This window comes from Mastomys coucha, unplaced genomic scaffold, assembly GCF_008632895.1.
Source record: "Mastomys coucha isolate ucsf_1 unplaced genomic scaffold, UCSF_Mcou_1 pScaffold17, whole genome shotgun sequence".
Classification (NCBI taxonomy): domain Eukaryota; kingdom Metazoa; phylum Chordata; class Mammalia; order Rodentia; family Muridae; genus Mastomys; species Mastomys coucha.
Window position 1 is genome coordinate 11,461,393 of NW_022196899.1, and position 6,852 is coordinate 11,468,244.

At 40.4% G+C, this 6,852-nt stretch overlaps 1 pseudogene; it reads left to right on the forward strand.

Moving 5' to 3' along the window:
* The first annotated feature begins 2,300 nt into the window (after positions 1 to 2,300).
* Positions 2,301 to 3,658, forward strand: LOC116094971 (annotated as a pseudogene).
* Positions 3,659 to 6,852: the final 3,194 nt, after the last annotated feature.

The window sequence follows — 6,852 nt, forward strand, 5'->3', positions numbered from 1 at the left end:
CCTTAAAAGTTCAATTTAAAACTTAAGTCTTTTTAAACATTGAACATCTCTCTCAAAGTTCTAAAACTCTCTAAAATGTACAAAGCTTATCTAAGAGTATAAAAATCTATAAAAATTCCAAATTCTCTAAACTGTGGGTTCCTGCTACTTCATAGAACCTACTCCTGATACCAATTTCTGTCTCAACCAAAGTATCTGTTGCTATTGTAAAGCATTGTGATGAAAATGAATGTGGGAAGCAAAGGGTTTATTTGTGTGATATTTGTCATCTTAAATTGTTAGTTTCCCTAATTATTAACATGTTTGAAAACTGTTAATATACTCATTACCCCTTTATGTATCTTCATTGATAAAGGACCAGCTAGCAAGTCTTTTCAAATTATTCTATCATATAGTATTTTCATTAATAACATGAAAATTGTCACAGGAATTTAAAAAATGAATCCACCCCGTAAACTCGCTTTCCCACCAGGCCACATTCTTGAGCCAGTATTGACCAGCATCACCACAACCTGGCAGGCTCTTATTATTCTCTCCCAGCTGTTAAAAACATCTTGCTCCATGCAACTCTTTACATAACCCCACAAATATTTATCTAAATAGCACCTAAGACTCCGTAAGTAAAGCGTGACTCTTAAGGTCTTAATATCCAATCAGATTTATATAATAATAAAATCACAATTTACAAGATACCAATACAATAATTTCAGAACCAAATAATAAAAACAATATTCTAACCCAAATAATCTATTTTGTAAAAACCTCTGCTTGGTTGTATAACTTCATGGGGTCTGGCTGGTCCTCATCATCTGTCTCCATGATCACTACCTCACCTCATGCTCCTCTGACTTTTTCCTCTTCCAACTCTAGCTCCACCTCTCTATTCCTGTCCAATCACAGGCCTGTTCCACCTCCTCTTAGCAACTTTCCTCCATAGGTATTCCATGGTTCTTGGTATCTTAGAGATGCAAAGGCAATTTCAAATTCATAGCTTCTTATTTCAATGTCTGGCATCCATACATGATTGTCTGGGGTTTCTCCAAAAGGCTTGGTCAGTTCTCCAGCTCTGCTCTATGTAACACGCTAGGCTCTGGTTGACTCCAGTCCACTGCTGCTGCTGTTATTGTTGGTAATCCCATGGTACTGGTATCTCCAATATACTGTGGTCTTCTGCTGCAACTAGCTTTCACCAATAGCCTCTGAAGGGCTCTTTTCATGGTACCAAGCCTCAAGTTCTTTGTATGAGCCCTTCCGTCCTGGGCTGTCAACTGCAACCTTCACCAATGTTCTTTCATGGCCACTTATAGTGCCAACCCTCAGCTGCTCTCCATGACCCCTTTATGCCATCAAAAATAGTGCTACCTGGGTGATTCTTAAACATTACTAAGTCCCACTACCAGTGGAGGTCTATCTCTGGAACACAGCTTCTTTGAGCTCCCAAAAAATACTTGCTAGGTGATTCCATCTCAGTGATGCTGGTCTTTTCTTAATCTTCCCTAATTTCTTAGCTTCAGTTAACCAGCATCATTTTTCTCAATAAGTCTTTCCATTTTTGATTCTAAATCAAGATCCTCATGGAAGAAGCTGCCAAGTTTTGCTGGTAGCTGGGGCTGGAACATGTGCCCTTGTTTTATTGCATCTTCATTAACTTTCTGTTTTCATTACTGCCTAAGATTGGGTCTTCTGAAACTTGTTCTTTAGACTGACTTTGAACTCAAAGATCTGTATGTCTCTGTTTCCTGAGTTCTGGGATTAAAGCTATGTACCACCATGCCTGAACATAATCTTTTTTCTACTTGGAACTTGCTCTTTACCAGGCTGGCCTTGAACTCAGAGATCTGCTTACCTTGGTCCCCAGGGAGTAACGGAGTGTACCACTTATGCCTAGGTCTAAGCTTTTCGTTGTCACTATGCCTCAAGACCTAGGTTATTGGTATGTCCTCCATTTCTAGACTGTAGTTAATTCCCAATTAAAGGTCAAAATCAAAAACAATAATCAGGTAATAATAGCACCCAACATGATATGATTATCTCTTGTTCAACTGCAAACAAATAAACAATGAGATTAGCCGGGTAGGATTTTCTCCCAGGCCCTACTCCCTTAATTTCATTTAATATCCTTGAACACAGGATTTAGCTCTATTTTACTTGCTTTATTATTAAAATCATACATTATTTTTAATTTTTCCTTTGTAACTTAGTATACTTGATCAAGAGAGTTTTCATAATAGTGAAACACAGGGGCAACACCATAGAAGCAACAGCAGACTCTTACAATTGGATCCATTTAATTCAAGAAAATGGAAACAGAAACCTTCCCCAACTGCAAAACCAATGATGAATTTAACACCCTGCAGAAGATATGGAACAGGAACAAGCCTTTATAAATTCTAGAAATATCGATGAGAAGGTTGAATTGCAAATTTTGCCTCAGAACAAGAATGTTGGAGCACTGATTACAAAAGGAGGCAATATTAAGGATCTCTTTATAGACTACAATGCCAGTGTACAGCAGTGGCGCCGAGTGGATACTGAGTATCAGTGTTGATATTGAGACAATTGGAGAAATTCTGAAAAAAAAAATCATCTCTACCATCTTGGAAGAGGGGCTGCAGTTGTCCTCACCCACTGCAATCAGGCAGCTCCTGCTGGAATCCGATGCTGTGTACTGCTTGAATTACAACATTATAAAGGAAGTGACTTTGACCGTGAGTTGGGACTGTTGGGTCAACAAAGTCTGGCAGGAGGAATTATTGGTATTAAGGGTGCTAAAATCAAAGAACTTCAAGGAAACATTCAGACAATATTCAAGCTTTTCCAGAAGTGCTACCTTCATTCTACTGACAGAGTTATTCTTATTGGAGGAAAACCTGGTAGGATTGTAGAATGCATAAAGATTATCCATTACCTTATATCTGACATATACAACCTTATGATTCCAACTTTTATCATAAAACCTATGTTTATGGTGGTTTTAAAATGATGTTTGATGACCGCCAAGGATGGCCTCTGAATTTCTCATACAAGGAAGAGGTGGTTTTGACAGAATCCCTCCTGGTTGGGGTAGGCGTCCCATGCCTCCTTCTAGAAGAGATCATGATTATATAAGCCTCCCCTTGAGGACTTCCTCCCCTTTCTCCTAGTCAAGTTGGCCAGGGTGACAGTAGAGCCCAAAATTTTCCTCTTCCTCCACCACTATCACCCAGACAAGGAGATCTAATAACTAACAATAGAAGATTGAAGAGGAAGGGCAGGGGACTGCTATGATGATATTGTTAGGCTCAGTGCTAATGAAACGTAGGACTCTGCAATTGGCACATGGAACCCATCAGAATGGCAAATGCCTTATGAATCAGAGGATAGTTCTGGATATCATTATTCCTATTCAGGGGGTTGTGGCTCATACAATGATACTGGTGGGCCTATTATTGCTACACAAATAACTATTCCAAAAGATTTGACTAGATCTATCATTGGCAAAGGAGATCAGCAGATTAAACAAATTCATGATGAGTCTGGAGCATCAAACAAAATTGATGAACTTTGGAAGGAAGATGAGATCCTTACCATTACAGGAGCCTAATACCACATACAGAAGGCACAGCATTTGCTGCAGAACAGTGTGAAACAGTATGCAGATGTTGAAGAATTCTATTGAAGGATTTTTTTCTTCTTTTTTATAGTGTGAAGCAGTATTCTGGAAAGATTTTCTAAGACTAGTAAAGTGAAGGAGCTCCACTTTTTTATTTTAACTACTTCTGTTTAAAACACCAACATTCCTCTACTTTCTAGATGTTCTGCATTTGAGGTGTTGTGAAATCTTTGCTATTCACCAGATGTAATGTTTTAGTTCTTTACAAACAAGGTTGAGGGGAGGAACTTCCCCTTCCTCATATAATTATTGTGAACACCTCGCCTTATGGTCACTATAACATTGGAGGACAGAGAGGAAGGTAATTATCTACAAATCCCTAGCATTTGTTCAGAGAAGTGTGCAGAGTGTAATGCTCTTTTGTAATAAACATTTTTGTGATTTTGAAAATAAATTCAGTGAATCTAAAAAAAAAAGAGAGTGAACCACAAGAAAAGTTTAAACTAGGTTTTGAAATTTCTTTTCCCAATGTCTTCATTTTCTTGGGCAATTCTGTGTTCATTTGTAAAATGTGTATACATAATTGCAGAGTAGAGGCAGAAACCAAATAAACTAGGGACTGTGGGACTCTTGGTGTAGACTCTGTCACAAGGATGCCGTAAAATGAATGGATGGCCCAGTGTACACAGCACTGAGTCGGAACCTTAGTCTCAAGCAGACTCTTGAGACAAAAAATAATCAGATTCTCCACAAAATTATCACAATAATGATCTCTAGGCAACATAATAAAATTCTTCTTTGACACCTCTCAGCCAAGCCTCCACAGTTCAAATCATCAATATTGTTGTTTTCCATGCCTCTACAAGTATGGCCCATTAGGCCCACTTAAAGTGTTCCTCTGTTTTTCATAATCCTAACTCCCCAAATCCAAATGCCTTCAAACAAAAGCATGGTCAGGTCTATCACAGCAACACCCCAGTCTCTGGCAGCAACCCCTGCCTTAGCATTTCATTGCTGAAAAGAGACACCATGACCAAGGCAACCCATAGAAAGGTAAACATTTAATTGAGGCTGTCTTACAATTCCAGAATTTCAGTCCACTGTCATCATGGCAGGAAGCATGGCATTATCCAGGCAGACATGGTGCTAGAGGACTTGAGAGTTCTACATCTTCTTCCAGAGGCAGCCAGGAGGAGACTGTTTTCTGCAGGCAATCAGGAGGCTTCCTTCTTCCCTGGGTAAAGACTGGGCATCAGAGGCTTCAAAGCCCACCTATACAATGATACACTTCCTCCAACAAGGTCACACCTCCTAATAGTGCCACTCCTGGTACCTAAGTATTCACACTACAACACTGCATAAATAATCATGCCACTATTGTTCTAGGAGGTGTATCATGCCTGCAAGATTGATATGGCATAGAAAAGCTAGTACAGGGTAAATCCATTGTCTTCGTCAGGGTTTCTATTCCCGCACAAACATCATGACCAAGAAGCAAGTTGGGGAGGAAAGGGTTTATTCAGCTTACTTCCATATTGCTGTTGATCACCAAGGAAGTCAGGACTGGAACTCAAGCAGGTCAGGAAGCAGGGGCTGATGCAGAGGCCATGGAGTGATGTTCTTTACTGGCTTGCTTCTCTTGGCTTGCTCAGCCTGCTCTCTTATAGAACCCAAGACTTCCAGCCCAGGGATGGTACCACCCACCAGGGGCCCTACCCCCATGATCACTAATTGAGAAAAATGTCCCACAGCTGGATCTCATGGAGGCATCTCCCCAACTGAAGCTCCCTTTTCTGTGATAACTCCAGCCTGTGTCAAGTTGGCACACAAAACTAGCCAGTACAACCGTATTAATGGTTCATTTTCTCCTAGCACACTTACTCTCACTCTGATACTGTCAAAGCTAGCCACTAGGAGATCTCAGAGCCAGCTGGTTTGAAACCATTTTCTCAGTGTCCTACACCAATCGTGTGTGTGGTATATTCACCCTGTGGAACTAAACATGCCGTTATGGTCCATAAACACTGGAAATATCAATAGCCACTCAGAAACTTGGATTCTTTGGAGGATTCTATGGCCTTATAGGATGATTTTCTTTTGGTTGCCCTTGTCTTCTGAGGGCTGCGTTGTCCATCCATGCAAGATAATTTCATTGGAACCCTTCTTTTTCTGTTTTCAGTCTCTGTTTTGAAATTAGCTTCTATTAAAAGTTTTTTCATTTATTCACTTTACATCCCCAAATCAGCTCCCCACTCTGTTTCCAGTACCCTCATGCAGATCATCTGCCATTTCTCCCATCCTTTCTCATTTGAGAAGAGGGAGCCCCCTCTTGGGATATCTTCCCTACTACCCTCCCAACTAAACCCCTCTGGCACATCAAGTCACTCAAGGACTACATGCATCCTTTCCCACTGAGGCTAGACAAGGCAGCCCAGCTAGAAGAACAAGATCCACAGGCAGGCAGGCAGCAGACCCAGGGTACGCCAATTCTAGTTGTTGGGGGACCAACATGTAACATATCTGCTACATATATACAGGCGTTCTAGGTCCAGCCCATGCTTGCTCTTTGGTTCGTAGTTCAGTCTCTGGGAACCCCCAAATATCCAGGTTGGTTGACTTTGTTGCTCTTCCTGTGGAGTCCCTGTCCTCTTGAGATCTTGCAATCTGTTCTCAAGACTCCCTGAGCTCTATCTAATAATGTTTTCTGTGGGTCTATGCATCTCTTTCATTGGTTTCTGAGTGGAGCCTCTTTGAGGACAGTTATGCTACAATTCTGTGTGCAAGCACAGCTGAGAATCATTCATAGTGTCAGAAATTGGTTCGTGCCCATGGGATGGGTCCCAATTTCTGCCAGTCATTGGTTGGCCATTCCCTCTGTCTCTGCCCTTTTCTATTCTTAATAGCCAGAAACTGGAGGAAAAAAAAAAACTATATGTCTCTCAACTGAAGAATGTATAAAGAAAGTGTAGTTCATTTACACAATGGAATATTACTCAGGTATAAAAAACCAAATATATCATGAATTTTGTAGGCAAATGGGTGGAACTAGAAAATATCATCCTGAATAAGGTAATCCAGACCCAAAAGGAGATGATTGGTATATACTCATTTATAAGTGAATATTAGCCATAAAGAACAGGATAACCACACTATAATCCACAAAACCAAAGAAGACAAATAGCAAGGATGGTTGAATCTTTCTCAGAAGGGAAAATAAAATAGATATTGGAGATGGATGGTTGGAGGGACCTGAGTAGGAA